Consider the following 19,461-nt stretch of genomic DNA (forward strand, 5'->3'; position numbering starts at 1 on the left):
TTTTCAGTTTCTAGCCCAAGACTTTGTAATCTTTAAGAATGCTTTCTAGATTTGTCCTGGAAGTATCATTTGTACCCATGCGAATAATAAAAAGTCACTTGTAGTCATCGAATTTGATAAGCCTTGGGAGATTCTCTGTCATCTCATGAAAACACACCCCAGAAAGGCAGCAGACCTTTTTATTGCCCTTGTCAGGTCAACAAATAGTTGCCTCAGTCTCCTCAAGCAGGGAATCACCAATTGTCCATAGTATTATTACCACCTCTTCTTTCTCTGTTGTTTCCTGACTGATCTGTCACTTGAGATCACCTATGGAGTGAGTCATCAAGGCATGAAAGACATGCAGCTATTTCTTCCTTGGAGAGTACACATAGCTCCCTCCTAATTGGAAAGAGCCTCATAACTATTTCTTAGTTGCAAACGGTTAGCAGTAATTCTTTTCTCAACAATATCACCTTCAGGAAGTCCCATGAACTTCTTCTGGTCCTTTCTTTACTTACTTTTCACTTTAGACTTTTCTCCATTTTTGTTTGCTTATTTTAAGGAATAGAATGTTTCCTAATGATGTGGGGAATTAAAAAAATGTCTCTTTACTTTCTTTTCTACCAGGGAAACCAACCTGAGCTTTGAACTTAAGTAATAGTCACTTAGCCACTGATTGAAGAAACAAGTGCATCTTCTCTATATAGGCAGCTGAAAAATCTCTGTGGGGGAGATTTCATGAGATTTGGGAAAACTGTTTTGTAAAAAAGTGTTTCAGTAAAAGGTTTATTTGTTCATTTGTACATTTTTATTTCTTAAATATAACTTATTTATTTTCAGTTTCCAACATTCACTTCCACAAGATTTTGAATTCTAAACTTTCTCCCCATCTGTCCCCTCCCCCTATCCCCAGACAGAGTGCAGCTCAACCACCCCTTTCCCCAATCTGCCCTCACTTCTATCACCTCCCTTCCCCCCTCCCCCTCCCTTTTCCTGTAGGGCAAGATGGATTTCTACACTCCATTGTCCATACAATTTATTTTCCAGTTGCATGCAAAAACAATTTTTAACATTTTTAAATATTTTAGTTTCATATTCCCTCCCTCCTCACCCATGCTCATTGAGAAAACAAGCAATTTGATATAGGTCATACATGTGTAGCCATACAAAACACTTTGATAACAGTCATGTTGTCAAAAACTAACCACATTCCCCTCTATCCTGTTCTCCCTTCATTTATTCCATTCTCTCCCTTGACCTGTCCCCTACAACAGTGTTTGTTTCTGATTACCCTTTTCCCTATCTGCCATCACTTCCATTATCTTCCCTCTCCTAGCCCCTTCCCCCTGCCTTCCTGAAGGATAAGGTAAATTTCCGTACCCAACTGAAAATGTGTCATCCCCTCCTTAAGCCAAATCCAATGAGAGTAAAGCTCGCTTATTCCTTCTTATGTCCTCCCACTTCACCTCCATTGTAAAAGCTTTTTCTTGCCTCTTTTATGTGAGATGATTTACTACATTCTACCTCTCTGTTCCTCTTTCTCCTAGTACATTTCTATCAACACTTAATTTATTTTTTTAGGTATCTTCCCTTCATATTCAGCTCACCTTGTGCTGTCTCTCTCTCTTTCCCCCTCTCTATTCATATCTATCTATCTATATCTATCTATCTATCTATCTATCTATCTATCTATCTACATATCTACACACAGATATAATACACATATATACATATACATACAAACACATATGTACTTACATATATATATATATACATATACATATTCTCTCTAACTACCATAATATTGAGAAAGGTCTCATGAGTTACAAATATTATCTTTCCATGTAGGAATGTAAACAGTTCAACTTTAATGAGCCCCTTATGACTTCTCTCTCCTGTTAACCTTTTCATATTTCTCTTGATTCTTGTATTTGAAGTCAAATTTTCTATTCAGTTCCAGTCTTTTCAACAAGAATGATTAGAAAGTCCTCTATTTCATTGAAATTCTATTTTTTTCCCTGAAGTATTATACTCAGTTTTGAAAGGTAGGTGACTCTTGATTTTAATCCTATCTCCTTTGACCTCTGGAATATCATATTCCAAGCCTTCTGATCCCTTAGTGTAGAAGCTGCAAAATTCTCTCTTATTCTCATTGTGTTTCCACAATACTTGAATTGTTTCTTTCTTTTTGCTTGTAATGGTTTCTCTTTTATTGGGGAACTTTGAAATTTAGCTACAATATTCCTAGGAGCTTTCCTTTCAGGAACTCTTTTAGGAGGTGATCAGTGGATTCTTTTAATATATATGTTATCCTCTGGCTCTAGAATATCAGGGTAGTTTTCCTTGATAATTTCTTTTTTAAAAATTGTATTTATTTCTATTTTTCAACATTCATTTCTACAAGATTTTGAGTTCCAAAATTTCTCCCCATCTTTCCCCTCTCCCCCACCCCAAGATGGCATGCATTCTGATAACCCTTTCCCACAGTCTGCCCTCCCTTCTATCACTCCCCCTTTTCCCCTTCCCACCTTACTTTCTTGTAGGATAAGATAGATTCCTATACCCCAATACTTGTATATCTTATTTCCCAGTTACATGTAAAAACAAGTCAAAACTATTCAGCTCTGATTGATTCAACAAGAATGCTTAAAAGTCCTCTATTTCATTGAATGACCATTTTTCCCTTGAAGTATTATACTCAGTTTTGCTGGGTACGTGATTCTTGGTTTTAGTGCTAGTTCTTTTGACCTCTGGAATATCATATTACAAGCCCTGCAATCCCTTAATGTAGAAACTGCTAGATCTTGTGTTATCCTGATTGTGTTTTCACAGTACTTGAATTGTTTCTTTATGGCTGCTTGCAATATTTTCTTCTTAACATGGAAGCACTGGAATTTGGCTACAATATTTCTAGGAGTTTTCCTTTTGTGATCTCTTTAAGGAAGTGATCAGTGCATTCTTTTGATATCTATTTTACCCTGAGGTTCTAAAATATCAAGTCAGTTGTCCTTGGTAATTTCTTGAAAGATGATATCTAGACTCTTTTTTTGATCATGACTTTCAGGTGGTTCAATAATTTTTAAATTGCCTCTTCTGGATCTATTTTCCAGATCAGTTGTTTTTCCAATGAGATATTCCATATTGTCTTCTATTTTTTTCATTCTTTTCATTTTGTTTTATAATTTCTTGATTTCTCATAAAGTCATTAGATTTCATTTGCTCCATTCTAATTTTTAAGGAATTATTTTCTTCAGTGAGCTTTTGGACCTCCTTTTTCTTTTGACCAATTCTGCTTTTTGAGGCATTCTTCTCCTCACTGGATTTTTGCATCTCTTTTGCCATTTGCATTAGTCCATTTTTAAAGGTTTTATTTTCTTCAGCACTTTTTTGGATCTCCTTTAGCAACCGTTGACTCATTTTTCATGATTTTCTTGCATTGCTCTCATTTCTCTTCCCAATTTTTCCTGTACTTCTCTTACTTGATTTTCAAAATCCTTTTTTGAGCTCTTCTATCACCTGAGATCATTTCATATTTGTCTTGGAGGCTTTGGATGTAGGAGCCCTGATCTTGCTGTCTTCCTCCAGTTGTACACTTTGATCTTCCTCTGGTTGTATGCTTTGGTCTTTCTTATCATAAGAAAATACCTTTTCACCAAGAAAGTAACCTTCTATGGTCTTATTTTTTCTCCTTTTTGGTCATTTCCCAAGCCAACTACTTGACTTTTGAGCTCTTTATTAAGTGGAGGGTGTACTGCCTCAAGTTTCAGGGGGTTTGTGCAGTTGTTTTCAGAGATATCTCTAGGCACCTATAAATTCTCAGTTCCTCCAAAGTGGTGTGATCAAAAGAGAGGTATTTACTCTTCTCCTGATCTGCACTCTAGTCTATGAGCAACCACAAGCACTCTTTTCTGCCCTGGAACTGCTAGTAGGATTCCCTCTTTACAGCCACCACCAGTTCTGCCACACCAGTACTCTTCCTCACCCCAGAACTACTACACAGGACTGCAACCCAGATCAGTCACTTGATTCCCCTACTGTCTATGGGCTGAGAGTTCCAAAATGAGCTGCTCCTGCAGCATTGGCTGCTTCCACGCTGGAACTGGGGCTGGGGTTGGATCCAGAGCATTTTCCTCTCTCATTCAGGTGAGAGAGCTTTCCCATTGACCTTTGAAGCTATCTTTGGTATTTGTGGGTTAAAAAGTCTGAAAACTGCTATAGCTACCAGTGATTCAGAGCCTTGAGTCCTGCTTTAGTCCCAGTCAGGGCAGTGCTTCTCTCTGAGCCCCATGAAATAAACTCTTTCTGTCAAACTTCCAGATTGTCTTGGACTGGAAAGCTGTCTCACTCTGTCATTTTGTGGCTTCTGTTGCCCTAGAATTTGTTTAGATTCATTTTTACAGGTATTTCAAGGGGTTTAGGGGAAGAGCTCAGGCATGTCTCTGCTTCTATTCTGACATCTTGGCTCTGCCCCCATTTATTTATTTTTAAATCATCACCTGTTGACCAACTTCTGCCTCTAAGCTATTCCTCACATGATAGAAATGCAGATCTTTGTTAACCTCACATATAAAAGCCTATTCATGCATTCATTCCTATTGGTTTGGGAGTGAGAGGACAACTTTCAGAAGTCTGGAGGGTATGGGAAGTGGGGGATGTTTTTGGCCAGAGGAGGGCTAGTAAATGATTAACAACATTCTCTCTGAAAAGATGTATTCACAACACAATTAAGTTTAATCTGAATCATTAATATTTTCCGCATCAATTTCTTAAGTCTAGACAATTAAAAAAAAATAAATGAATTAGTAGTTTTTCATGATTTTAAAGGTGTTAATGCTTATGCTGAAATTTAAAAATTTTAAAATCAGCTCATGAGAGCTATTATGAATCGATTCCAATAGACAACAGCCCTTTTAGTCCCACCAAGCCCAACCTTTGAGCACATGGCCTCCTATACAAGCCTGTACCTTCAATGGTGCCATCTCATTTTTGCTCTTCCTTTCCTTTGGTACAGGACCTTGTGAGTTATTAAAAGGTAACAGGTTTCTATTCTTTTGTCAAGAACCCAGGGTATCAATGAGTATCATCTAGCAGTGCAATTTCAATGGGAAAAAAGCATCCAGACTGAGAAGAGATTACTCACAGAGAGAAACCACTAGAAAGCAACAAATCTACCTGGCATTGATTAGAGTACACTCAGTAGAGGTTAAATATCTAATAGCTAATGAGCAGACTAACTGCAAATGTCCCAAAGGAACTTGTATACTAATTTCTTGAATCTAATCATTCTAGGATTCTTTATTGCTAAGCATTTCCCTTCCTTTATGGAAATAAAACTGTTCTATACATGAAAAAAGATAATAAAGTCTATTTAGTTTTGCTAGCTCTTTCAAAACTTACTCTGTGCTAATGTAATCTTAAACTATAGAACACAGTTTAAATGCATTTGGGGAAGAAATAATGTTGGATTAGAACACAGGACACTTAGGTTAGAAATTCAGTTCTATTGCTAACTAGCAGTATGACCTTGGGCAAACATTTTCTGGAGCTGCTTCCAAGTTTCCTCCCTGTAAAATGTGGAGATTGGTTGAACTAGGTGATCTCCAAAGATCTTTCTGTCTACTTTTATCTATTCTTGAGTATGATTCCTCTTTGATAATATACTCAAGAAGTGGCCATCCAGACTTTGCTCAAAGATCCCAGAGAGGGACAATCCACTGTCTTCCAAGGCAATCCAGTTCACAATAGTCAGTAAACATTCATTAAGTGCCTACCATGAGGCAGACACTGTGCTGAGTAATGAGAATACAAATACTACAAAGAAAGATGGTTTCTGCCCTCAAAGAACTTTCAATCTAATAGGGGAAGAAAACACAAGAAAGAAATTTAAAAACTTAGGAAGAAAGGGTGGTGGTGGATGGGACATGATAGAGAAGCCAAAAAAAGTCCAAAATAAATTCATCCAGGTGCGGAATAAGGAATTTACTGAAATTTGCCAATGGAAGATAAAGATGGGGACAGGGATTAAGTGTCAAAGGAATGATGAAGAATAGGAAGGTAAGAGAGAGAAGAGAGAAAATCTCCAAAGCAGCAGGTGCTTCTCAGGATTATCTTTTCTATAAAAATGCAGCCTGATGATAGTCCCATAACCATGATTTGCCCATTTTAAAAGCAGCTGCTTTGCACCCAGATAAGAGTTGAAAAAATGCACCCTTCTCTATAAGAAGTGGATGCCTATAGTTGTGGAATACTGCATATGCTGTTAGACTCAGATGATGGGTTGGTTTTGCTGAACTGTTATTTTCTCTTTCTCTTTTAATCTGGCTCTGCTCTTGACTCTCTGGACTTTTCCATCTCCCCAGCTGCCTTTTCATAGTGGAGGTGATTCCACTCCTGTGGCCCCCTCTTCTAAGTGATGATTTCCTGCACAGAATGTACATTTGAGAAAGTGTCCCAGTCTATATTCACTTCTACTATGGCTCTGCTCCTGGATGAATTGGCCATTTAGCCCAACTTTTCATTTTTCACATGAAGAAAATTAGGCAATTTGCTCAAGTAAGTTGAACATGGTTTGTAGAAAGTGGCGGTCAAGGTTCGAACATAATTCTTCTGACTTTAAATCCAGGATCCTTTTCAATACATCAAGCTGCCTTTCATGAGTTGCTGTAGTTTTGTTTTTTTTTTAGATGGTGGACAAACTTTTGGTGATGATCCTCTCAGAACTCAATTTGGTAAGATTGCCTTCACCTGCTCTTCCTTCCCTATCCTCTATTTGGAATTTGCACTGTCATGGTCTTCAAGAACTCAAAGTCTCTCTGATATGTACCAGCTGTGCGGCCCTGGACAAGTAGCAAATGTCTTAGTACTCCAGGTAGCTCTTTAAGTGAATAAGTTGCAGAGTAGTTGCCCACCAGCATTTGTGGGTGGAATATCTTCAGGAGGAGTGAAATCACAGGTCTTATTAAAAACAAACAAAACTGAGGTTTCTTAGAAGTCCTAAGTAGAAGACTAGTAAAGGAATATAAAACTGATTGACAGAGATGGATAGTAGAGGAAAAAATGCACAAATAGATATAAATATGTACAACATACATATACATATGTATGGATGGATACACACACATATATATATACATACATATATAGTTTCATTCATAGATAGCCTACTGATATTCTCATACTATTAAGAAAAAGTAAGAAAAACTTCCAATACATTAAGTGGACTCCTGTGAAGAACTCATGAGCTAGTTTGGACAACAGTCATACAGGAGGGATAAATTTAGATGAATTGTGATTTATAAGCACTAGAGGGAATATACATATCAATATTAGATGGATAGGTTAGGTAGGACAAGACAGGACAGGATAGGATAGGCTAGGATAGGATAGGGCAGGATAGGACAGGGTAGGACAGGATGGGATAGGATAGGATAGGATAGGATAGGATAGGATAGGATAGGATAGGATAGGATAGGATAGGATAGGATAGGATAGGATAGGACAGGACAGGACAGGACAGGACAGGACAGGATAGGATAGGATAGGATAGGACAGGATAGGACAGGACAGGACAGGATAGGATAGGATAGGATAGGATAGGACAGGATAGGACAGGACAGGATAGGACAGATAGGATAGGACAGAGACCACTTCTATGATTTTGCTGATGGAGAGAAGTCCTAAATAAAGAAATTCCATTTGTTAATGCAACAATACCTTCTCTGTAAGTTTCTGTCTTAGAGAAGTTTCTTGGGCACTGAGAGGTTAAGCAGATTGTTCAAGATTAACTGAGCTATTATGTGTCTATAAACAGGAATTGAACCCAAGTTTTCTCAGCTCTGAGTCTAGCTATCTGCTGTGCAACACTACCTCTCATAGACAGCTAGATGTATCCATAAAATATTTCTGTTATTGTATTGAGACAGAGAGAACAAACATCTCATTTACAATTGCTAGTTTATAGTACCACAATTACAGTTTAGTACATTTTCTTCCCTATATATTGTGTGTGCTCTGTGTCCTGCATTAGATTGTGAGCTCCGAGAGGGCAGAGACTTTACTTCTGTCATTGGGGCATGCCTACAGTACCCAAAATAGTACCCAATAGCCTATGAAAGCCTCACCAATGCATTGGAATGAACACATTTTGGATCTTAGATAAAAGAAAATAAAATCAATTATTTACATCTTCAGCAGAGCTACTAAGCCTTACAAAGAAGGTAAGGAAAGAAAAGAGCAGGCCACAAACATGTTGTAAAGCCTTACTTCTATTTTGTGAAAATAGAGTGAGCATCCTGTGCCCTTTCCTGGTTTAAATCCCTACTCACGGTTGGGAAAAAGGTGAGCATGAGCCCTTGTAAGCAGAACAAACAAGGCCTAGGCTAGAGTTGCCATCAGCTCTTAAAGGGACCAGGCCCTTTGCTGGTGAAATATTATCCATCAGCCTTCAGTAAGTCAGGAGTGACTCCTGAGCTCAAGACCCCACTACACTTGCTCCCCAGAGCTAAGCATATCTTTGTTTATACATCTAAATGGTATTGTGTTGCATTGTACTTTGTGGTGTAATAAATTGTAACACTCCACATTAACCGGTCAGGCTTCAGTGATAACAAAAGTTCAGCTGCTGGTGAAGCGCTGATCAATATGACTTTCTATTTATAGGATTGTTACAAATTGAAGTTTTATTTAAATGAGACAATGCTGAGGAGAGTACAGAAGATCGATCTGGTAAAATACAGCAGCAGATTTTAATTTAGGGCTGGTCCCTGTTACGCCCCCAACACACTTATGTCACACGTACATATAGACATACAGGTATATTCATGTATAAACACATGAATACAAACCATGCTTACACTCACATGTGTGCCCATCCACACACATAAAATCATATATACACCGTCAAGCCTGCTCAATTAGTTCATAGCTACTCTTATTCACATGTATACTTGTGCATGTACAGGCATGTACATAAGCATGTACTTTGACACATATATATGTATATACACACACATGCAAACATCTTTTATGTCACCTTAATATAATTGCATTGTCTAGAAAAGGCCAGGGCCAGCTGAGACATTATTCTGTAACGGGAGTAGTCATTGTGCTGTGGTAGGAAGGTCACTAACCAGGAAATCAGCATATCTGAGGGCTAATCCTAACTCTGCCTCTGATTTTCTGTCCTCTCCTCACCTCTCTAGGCCTTAGTTTTTCTTTGTCTACCATGAATGGGCTGATCTTCCCTTGATGTTCCCTAGATGATTTTGAAGATTCTACCTGATGGGGAGAGTCTATAATGACCCAGAATGCTTTACCTAGAAAATACCCTTTCCCATTAACAACCTCAAAGAAGAAAATACACTTTTGTTCTTCTGTCTTCATCTGAGTCCTCATTGTCTTTCAGATTTCCTGGGCTTTAAGATTTTGAGATTGAATAGACTGCTCAAACAAAGCCCAAATTAGAAATATTTTCATCTGGGACAAAAACAGTTGAAGTATAGTAGGGTTGGAGGGAATAGGAGATGGTGGAGTAGTTGGCATGATTTATCCAAGGTCACACAACTAGTGAGTGGTACAAGTGGAATTTGAATCCAGATATTTCCTAGCTGAGTGACTATAAATGTCACTTAAACTCTGTTTGCCTTAATTTCCTTACATGTAAAATGGAAATAATAATAACACCTACTTCATAGGGTTGTTTGTGAGAGGTAAATGGAATAATATTTATAAAAGGGCTTAGCACAATGCCTAGCACATACTAGGCACTATGGTTGTTTTTCAGTCATTTTCAGTCCTGTCTGACTCTTTGTGACTCCATTTGGGGTTTTCTTGGCAAAGATACTGTAATGGTTTGCCAAATTTCCTTCTCCAGCTCATTTTACATATGAGCACTGAGGCAAACTGGGTTAAGTGACTTGCCTAGAGTCAGATTTGTATTGAGGAAGATGAGTCTTCTTAACTCCAGGGCTGACCCTCTATCCACCGTGCCACCTAACTGCCCTATTAAGCAATATATAAATGCTCGTTCCCTCCCCTTTCCTTTCCTCCTCCTCCCTTTGCCCAATTCTGGTTTCTTTCCTGAGCTGTGTCCCACCATCACCTATCACCTAGTAGACATATTGAACTAAGAGTCTCAAAGGCATCTGAAACTCAATATATCCAAAGTAGAACTCATTAACTCTTTTCCCTCCAAACAAAACAAGACACAGCATCTCTCTTCTGAATTTCCATATTTCTATTAAGAATACTGCCATCCTTCCAGTCATCCAAGTTTGCAATATCAGCATCATTCACTCACCCCACATATCCAGTTAGTCACCAATCTTGCCAATTCTATCTCCACAAAACTCTAAGGGTCTTCCCCTCCCAGCTTGATTTTTTTTTTTTTTTGATTAAAGGGCCCATCCCTTGAGTAACTACTTAAAGAAGCCTATTCACTGAATGGGTGTGTCTTTTTCAAAGTGAGAATGTGATAAGACCTTAGCCTGAAAGGTCTAAGGTCTCAAATTGCATCCTGGGCCATCTCCAGTCCTCCTGATGAATAGCTGACCACTGGACCCAGGATAAGAAAGTGAGGCTGGTGACCTTGCTCAGCCCTCCCTCACTCAAATCAAAGTCAACTGCAAGTCGTGTCATCATCTTGATGTCATGGTCCTTTTCAAGAAAGAAGGACAAACACAACAATCTCTACAAACATATCTTTTATCAGTCTCCTTCTCTGTTTGAATGTCCACCATTGTAGTTTAGGTCCTATTGACTATTACAGTGACTTCCTTTTAAAAATTCAATTTTATTTTATTTTCAGTTCTGAATTTTCTCCTTCCCTTTTCCGTTCTTCCCCCTGCTCCACGTTGAAAAAGTAAGGAAAACAAAATTATCACAAATAGCTATAGACTGGAAAAACAAATTCCCTCATTAGTGCTGTCCCTTCCAAAAAGTGCAAAATAAAACAGAACAATGTGCTTCAATTGGCACTCTGAATCCATCTGCTCTCTTTCTGGTGGGGAATAGCATGTTTCATCATGAGTTTTCTGGAATTGTGGTAGGTCATTGTTTTGATCAGAGTTCCTAAGTCTTTCAATGTTTGTCTTTACAATATTCTCATAGTTGCATAAACTGTTCTCCTGGTTCTGCTTACTTCACTCCGTATCAGTACATGTAAATTTTCCCAGATTTTTCTGAAACCATCTCTTTCATTATTTCTTACAGTAAAATAGTATTCCATCATGCTCAACTTGTTCAGCCATTCACTAACTGATGGATACCTCTTCTATTTCTAATTCTTTGCCACCACAAATATGTTTGTATATATAGATCCTTTTCTCTTTTTTCGACATTGCTGGGTCAAAGGGTACATGCTATCTATGTTTTTTGATCATCATTGCAATTGCTTTCAAAACTGTCTAGGCTAATTCACAGCTCCACCAAATATGTATTAATGTACCTATTTCCCCACAGCTGTTCTAATAGTTATCATTTTCTTCTTTGGAGGAGGGTCAGTTTGACCAATCTGATAGGTATGAGATAGTATGTCAAAACTGTTTTAATTTACATTTCTTTAATTATTAGAGATTTAAGAGCTTTTTATATGACCATTGATAGCTTGGAATTCTTCTGAAAATTGCTTATTCATATCCTTCGACCATTTATCAGCAATCACTTCTTAATTATGTCCTTACCTCAGATCTTTCTCCTTTCTAACTCACCCTCCCTACTAAAGTGATTTTCCAAAAGTCTAGGTTTGACCACTCACTCCCTTACTCTCTAAACTCTGGTGATTTTCTGTTACTACTAGAATCAATTACAAACTCCTCCATGTCATTTAAAGCCTGTCAAAACCTACTTCAAATCCATATTTCCAGCCTTATGACTATATTCTCAAACTCCATGGTCTAGTCAACCTGGGCTTCCTTGCTGTTTATCATAAATCCCACTTCATCCTCCATGCCTATGAATTTTCCCTGCTTATTCTCCATACCTGGATTATACTCAATTCTTACCTCTGTTTCTTAGAATCCCTGGTCTCCTTCAAAATTAACCCTAGTGAGTATTATCTTGTGTGGGAAAACTTTCTTGGCATTTCCAGGTCTTCTTGATTCTCCCCTAGCCAACCCATAAATCAGCTTATTTATGGTATAGTAGACAGAAAGCTGATGTTGGTGTCAGGAAGACCTAGTCCCCAATTCTGCCTCTGATAAAGTTGGACTGTGTGACTCTGGGCAGGGCACTTACCTCTCATAGCCCTAACTAATCTTTTAAGATTACAAGTTGCAGAGAAAATACTAACCTACATTGAGAGATGGGAGTTTCCTCATTCAAGAGTTTCCTGCACCAGTGAAATCACAAGTCCACTCCCCATCCCTACATTTTATATATACTTTCATATCTATGCATTTTGTCTCTTCCATAGCCAGGGCAAGTAGTACCTGCAAAAACCTTGACCTAAAGAGCCCAAGGTCTCCTAGTGCATCCTGGGTCATCTTCAGTCATTCTGATGAATATCTGGTCACTGGATTCAGATGGCTCTGGAGAAGAAGTGAGACTGGTGACCTGCACAACCCTCCCTCACTCAAAACAAAAGTCAAGTGCAAGTCATGTCATCATTTCTCGATGGCATGGTCTTCTTTGGCAACAAAAGACAAATACAATACTGTCTCTTCCATAGATGGTTTCAATTTTGTCTTTGCAGCCCTATTTCCTGGCACGTATTAGGTGTTTCATAAATGCTTAGTGTTTTAGGAATTGAGTGATTCACAACTTGAGGCTCAGGAAGTGATGTTATTTTTCTGAGTGTCACAGAGCTAATAAGTGGCAAGAGTTGAGAGAGAGTTATCTTTGAGTATTTGAAGTGGTGTTCTTTGGATTAGACTCATTTTACTTGGCTCTGGATCTAGGCAAAGGAACTAGGAGAAAGGAGTGGAGTTTGCAGAAGGGTAAACATAGGCCTGAGGCTAGTGAAACAGTGGAACAACTAGACCTCCCACAAAGTGAAATGAACTGGGAGACTCTCTGTCTCTGTCTCTCAGTCTCTCTGTGTCACTGTCTCCCTTTTCCATTTTTCTCTCTTTCTGTCTGCCTCTTTCTCCCTCTATCTCTATCTCTTTCTATCTCTGTCTCTTTGTCTCTCTGTGTTTTTGTTCTCTTTCTGTCTCCTCTTTTCATTTTTCTCTCTCTTATCTCTTTCAATCTCTCTGTCTCTCTCTCTTCTCTCTCTGTCACCCCTTCCCATTTCTCCCTCTTTCTTTCTATTTCTTCTGTCTCTGTCTCTCTGTCTCTATCTCTCTCCCTTTCTGTTCTCGTTCTCTCTCTCTCTCTCTCTCTCTCTCTCTCTCTCTCTCTCTCTCTCTCTCTCTCTCTCTCTCTCCCCCCCCCCCCCTTCATCACTGGAAATTTTCTAACACAGAATAGATGACCCTGAGGTGCCTGAGAGGCAGCCTGGTGTGCTACATAGATTATTTAACTTGGAGTAAGAAGGGTCTTGGTTCAAATAGGGTAACATATATAAGGTGTTTTGCAAGCTTTAAGATGCTACATAAATGGTAACTCTTGTTATTACTAGCTGTGTGACCCTAGTCAAATTACTTAACTTCTCCCTGTCTCAGTTTCCTCATTTGTGAATTGGAGGGGATGTTTATTTGATGGCCTTTCAACTTTAGATTTCATCTTTGAGATTCTGTGATAACCTCTGCCCTATGATGAAGCATCAGAAGAAGACATTAAATGGAAAACAACACAATGCTCTTTCAGGGGGAAAAGTGAAGAAAATCTAGCAGCAGGAAGCCAGGCGATACTAGGGCATAGAGTAGTCTGAGAGTTGGAGTCAAGGTACAGGCATCAGAGATATTTGGAACTTACTTGAAAGCCTATGGGAGACTTGGACTCTGTGAGACAGGGACCACAGACATAGAAACCTGGTAGGATGACAGCTATGTGGTGCAGTGGATAGAGTGCTAGACCTGGAGTCAGGAAGACTCATCTTCCTGAGTTTAAATCTGGCCTCAGACAGAACTGAAAAGTATTGAATTAGGGGGAATAACAGCCATGGGCCAGAGGTGTGAGATGGTGGAGGATACCAGGCAAGGTGCAGGGATGACATGTTCATAAGGATAGCTCTTCACATGAAGCATAGGTACCCCTCAACCTTTGTGGATGGTGTTGGTCTGGGTCATGAGTAGGGAACCTGTAGTCTTGCAGCCAATTGTGGCCTTCTAGGTCCTCTCCCACTCCCTACTTGTTCTGGGGCAAAGTCCTACTAGCTCTGTGCTAAGAATACCTCTGGTCTAAAAAATATCCCTCTACTGATGGTGCAAATGCTCACTCATCCACCACACCAGCAGGGCAATAAACAGTTTGGATTATAGGAGTGTTCGAGATTATGGAAGGGACCAGGTTTGACTTCTTTAAACTTTATTCACCAACCACTTACTGCTGCCCATTAGAGCAAGTCTTGGAGCCAGACACTGGATATACAAAGATATGTCAGTAAGTCAAAGAAAGTCAACACAAAGAAGCTATGATCCTTTCCCAGTCTAGTGCTGGGAAGGGGGAGTGATGATAAGACCTATACACACAGAAGCATGATAAAAACAGAATGAACCTGGTGCATAAAAGCACAAGAAGGCTGGGAGTTTTGGTGAGCAAATACAATTTCTGGCTGTTGGAATCAAGAAAGGCTTCATGATGGAGGTGACATTGGAAATGGACCTCAAAGGATGGGTGAAATTTTGGGCAACCAAAAATCTAGAGCCAAGGGGGAGAATTTCACAAAAGAGAAGAAGTAAGATTAGGAGCTGAACTTGTGACTGGTATAAGTTGCTGCTAGATAAGGAAAGGACCTTTATCAATGCAGGTTAGCACAATCTCTAACTTGTAGTACTAGAGCTGCCTGGAGCACCAGGAGTACCTTGAAGTGACTTTCCTAGGGTTAAACCACCAATAGGAGTCATAGGCAGAATTTGAAACCCCTGCCCCTAGTCTATCTTCTAACCCTAGTTGGAGAAGGATGAACATTCCAGTCTGGCAGGAGCTTAAAGTATATGAAGTAGCTAGGTGGCACAGGAGATAGAACATCTGCACTGGAGCCAGAAAGACCTGAGTTTAAACTTGGCCTCAGACATTTACTAGCTGGGTGACCCTGGGTAAGACACTTAATCCTGTTTGCCTCAGTTTCTATACCTAGAAAAAAAGAGGCAGAGAAGGAAATGACAAACCACTTCAGTGTCTTCTCTAAGAAAACCTCAAATGAGATCACAAAGGGTCATGCACAATGAAAATGACTAAACAATAAGAGGATATGAAGGGAAATAATGACTTAGGAGCCAATTATGGGACACCATGAATGCCAGGAGAAGTTTGATTAGGTCATTCTTCTACTTGAAAAGTCTCAGTGTTTCCTCACTGTCTACAGGATTATCTTTAAGATGTTCCTGAGGGAGCCAAGGAATGAGAGTTTTTTAGGTTAGAGCAGGGTGACATAATAAAGTTCTTCACACAGAAACATGGGCTGTTATTTTTCAGTGGCCCCACATTCTTTCACTTCTAGTGTCACCAGTAGCGCTGCTTTTGCCCTCTCAGGCAGAAGCCTTGGCTGGGAAAGTGCAAGCGTCAGAGATATCTGCTGCTGAACAAGTCTGCTTATGACTTTAGCCCTTGCCCAAACTGAAGGAAAAAGGGAAAATCTGTCAGCATGATTTTACCGAGCAAGAAAAACTTCAAAGTAGGAGGCAATTTACCTCAGTTTACCTCAGAGTTCTTTAAACTACAAATTGGTTCAGGGAAAATATTCTGAATATGGAATTGGAGTGTGTGGTTTTAAATCCCAAATCTGTTATTTATGACATGTATGACCTTGAGCAAGTCATTTAACTTTTCTCTGTTTCAGTATTCTCCTCTGTCCAATCAGGGGATAGGTCTAGATGACTTTTTGATCTTTCTTCCAGCTCTAAGTCTATGATTGGTCTCCAGCTGCCTTCCTTATGGAGAGAAATATTTCCTCCCCATTCAGTGAGAAACTGGTGGGACAACACGAAATGACTTTCTCTCCGGGCAAAATGTGCCCCCAATCTCACCTCATGAAGTGGTTGGCATCACATTTGGGGAAGATATAGGGATGCCCCTAAAGCCCATGGATTCATCCCTAGGATGAATACATTTGCTCCTATCTTGGGAAATGAAGTTCATCTTTTTAATGGCATTAGAGAGACCTCATCTTGCATATTAGAGGTTCGCCAGGTATTAGGTAATTTAGATCATAAATTCTCTTCAAAGTGACCCATCATCTTAGTATTTATTTTTTCCCCCGAAAGGATGTAAGGCATAAAAGCAAGCTTTGTAGTTTTATGTCTGTCAGACTGTCACATAAATATCTCAGTAACTACTGATCTTATCATCATAAAACTTCCATTTGTACAGTTAGACATGTCACGTTGGTCAGTATCATAGAAAGGGAAGCATATGCAATATTAAACCCTGTTCAGGTCCCAGCCCAGTTCCATTAGCTCACGTCTTGAAGTTTCCTCCCTATACTGCATTAGGCAAGAAGAAGGGCAAGGGAGCCAGAGAAATCCCTCCCTTCTACTACCAGTGTGCTTAACTGAGGGAGAAAGCCTCCTTCTCCTTATCCCCACCCCAAGAGTCATAAAAAATAAAGAGATGGCAGAGATTCTTCAGATTTGTGTCTCTTGCCCCCTGAAAGGATACATTCTGCTAAGTGTGGAAAGAGTGGAGTTGATCCTTTTAATGTCTGACTGCTTGTGTGTCATATGAAAGAAAAAGTATTCACAGACTGACTTACAAACACAGTGTAAACTCCTTCTAAGTCAGCTACTTCACTTTCCTGAGCAAGACAGTGTCTGATGAGGTAGGATTCTGATGGAATGAGAATGATAGTTTCGTAAACCCAACCACTCACTTCCAAATGTGTGTTTTGTCCTTGAAAGGAGTCCCCTTGGGAAAAGTAGGCATGTATTACAGCAATGTCACCATGATGACAAATATTGTGGTCTTGCTTCCTTGGGAATGGTCTTTGGAGTCTGCAGTGCATTCTTGACGTGTCCTCAACAAAGTAAAAGCTTCATCTGAGCAGGATGGTGGATTTATTTTTTAATTGGAAAAAGTCAGTCATACTCACAAAGACTAATAACAATATATGCTTCCCATTTTGTAGCAGAGAGATAATGAACTAGAGGTGCAGAAGGAGACATATATTTTCAGAAACAGTTAATATATGAATTTATTTTATTTTACTGTACTTAGGTGTTATAAGGGGAGATACTTTGGGGGGCATGTGCACTGGAATAGGTGACAGACAGTAGTACTAGCAGTACCACTAACATGTACATAGGGCATCAAGGTTTCAAAATGCTCTACATATATTGTCTCATTTGAACCTAATGACAATCCTGTGAGGTGGCTGCTATTTTTGTTCACATTTTATAAATGAGAAAACTGAGAATGAGAGAGGTTAAGTGACTTGTTCAGGGCTCATGTAGCTAGAAAGCACTGGAGGCAGGATTTGGATTTAGGTCTTCTTAAATTCTTCAGAGAAAGAAAGAAAGAAAGAAAGAAAGAAAGAAAGAAAGAAAGAAAGAAAGAAAGAAAGAAAGAAAGAAAGAAAGGAAGGAAGGAAGGAAGGAAGGAAGGAAGGAAGGAAGGAAGGAAGGAAGGAAGGAAGGAAGGAAGGAAGGAAGGAAGGAAGGAAGGAAGGAAGGAAGGAAGGAAGGAAGGAAGGTAGGAAGGAAGGAGGAAGGAAGGAAGGAAGGAAGGAAGGAAGGAAGGAAGGAAGGAAGGAAGGAAGGAAGGAAGGAAGGAAAGAAAGAAAGAAAGAAAGAAAGAAGGAAAGAAAGAAAGAAAGAAGGAAAGAAAGAAAGAAAGAAAGGAAGGAAGGAAGGAAGGAAGGAAAGAAAGAAAGAAGGAAAGAAAGAAAGAAGGAAAGAAAGAAAGGAAGGAAGGAAGGAAGGAAGGAAGGAAGGAAGGAAGAAAGAAAGAAAGAAAGAAAGAAAGAAAGAAAGAAAGAAAGAAAGAAAGAAAGAAAGAAAGAAAGAAAGAAAAAAGAAATAAAAAGAAAGAGAAAGAAAGGAAGGAAGGAAGGAAGGAAGGAAGGAAGGAAGGAAGGAAGGAAGGAAGGAAGGAAGGAAGGAAGGAAGGAAAGAAAGGAAGGGAGAAAGGAAAGAAGGAGAGAAGGAAAAAGGAGGGAGTGAGGGAGAGAAAGAGAGCTGAACATAAAAATACACAGAAGACAGCAGAAAGTTCAGAAGGGGAAATAAGTAGGGCAGTATTGGTAGTATCACATTAAATTTAATATATACTTAAAATTAGCTATACTTAAAAGGTGTTATGGCTTCATATACAGTCCTCCTTTTTAATGTAGGTCTGTTCATGTTTGTTGATGTTAAATTCATTTTAAAAAAGAAAAAAAAATTTTGTTAAGGTCAATGAACAAGTCAGGTAAAGAATGTAGGTAGAAAATACTGAGTCACAGTGAACAGAACACTGAATTGGAAGTCAGGAAGGCCTGGGATTGACTCTTGTCTCAAACACTCACTATTGGTGTGAGACCAGGCAAGTCATGGACACCTTAAAAATACTCAAGGTGAATGCATTACAAAGTTGTGAGAATCACCGAAATAATGAATGTAAAACACCTTGGAAATTAAAGTGCTGTGCAAGTAAGGACTCTTTTATTTATCTTTTTAAAAGTTTAATTACTTTAGAGTCACACCTCATATTTCTCAGTACAAAACCACAAACACAGAGACTTCTGTTCAATGAAATATTTATCACTGGGCTTGATTCCTGTGGTTTTGGAAGCCATTGGTATATAAGGCATGATCCAGACCTTCCACATGGATACCATCCATTCATTCCTCAACATAATTTTCAACAAATTGTTTCAACAAATTTGTTTCTTTCAAAAAAGAATTCCATAAATATGATTTGAGAATATGAAAGTCATAGTATCCATAGATTTAGACACACAAGCAATCTTCCAGATTACCAAGCAAAAACCTTTCATTTTACAGTTGAGAAAAGGTCCAGAAAGGTTAAGACAGAATTCTAGTGATAGCCTCTGATAGAATTGGACTGGATTTCAGAGTTCACCTCTTTTTACAGATGAAGAAACTGAGTAGTAAGATTTAGTGATTTCCCCGAGGTTAAACGTGCAGTAAGCAGCAGAGGTAAACTATGAACTTCTATCTTTTGACTTAAGAATGAGAGCTCTTATTACTGGAGGCTGGATGGATTCTAATCAGATGTTTTAGACAAGGGCTTAAACTAGGAAACCTGGGATCTATCTGAGTGGGTCAAAGCATGGCATGAGCATGACAGAACCATGGTCCAAGCAGAACTGGAGCTGAAGGAGGAAGACAAGTGCCTAAGATTAGAGGCAACTCCATTTACAGTACTCCATGGATTCAGACTTCATGTTCAGTTTAAAACATAAATAAAATCTTTTCTCTCAGTGCTGTGTTGAGGGAAAAC

This window comes from Notamacropus eugenii, chromosome 1 (genome assembly GCF_028372415.1).
Source record: "Notamacropus eugenii isolate mMacEug1 chromosome 1, mMacEug1.pri_v2, whole genome shotgun sequence".
In the NCBI taxonomy this organism is placed as follows: domain Eukaryota; kingdom Metazoa; phylum Chordata; class Mammalia; order Diprotodontia; family Macropodidae; genus Notamacropus; species Notamacropus eugenii.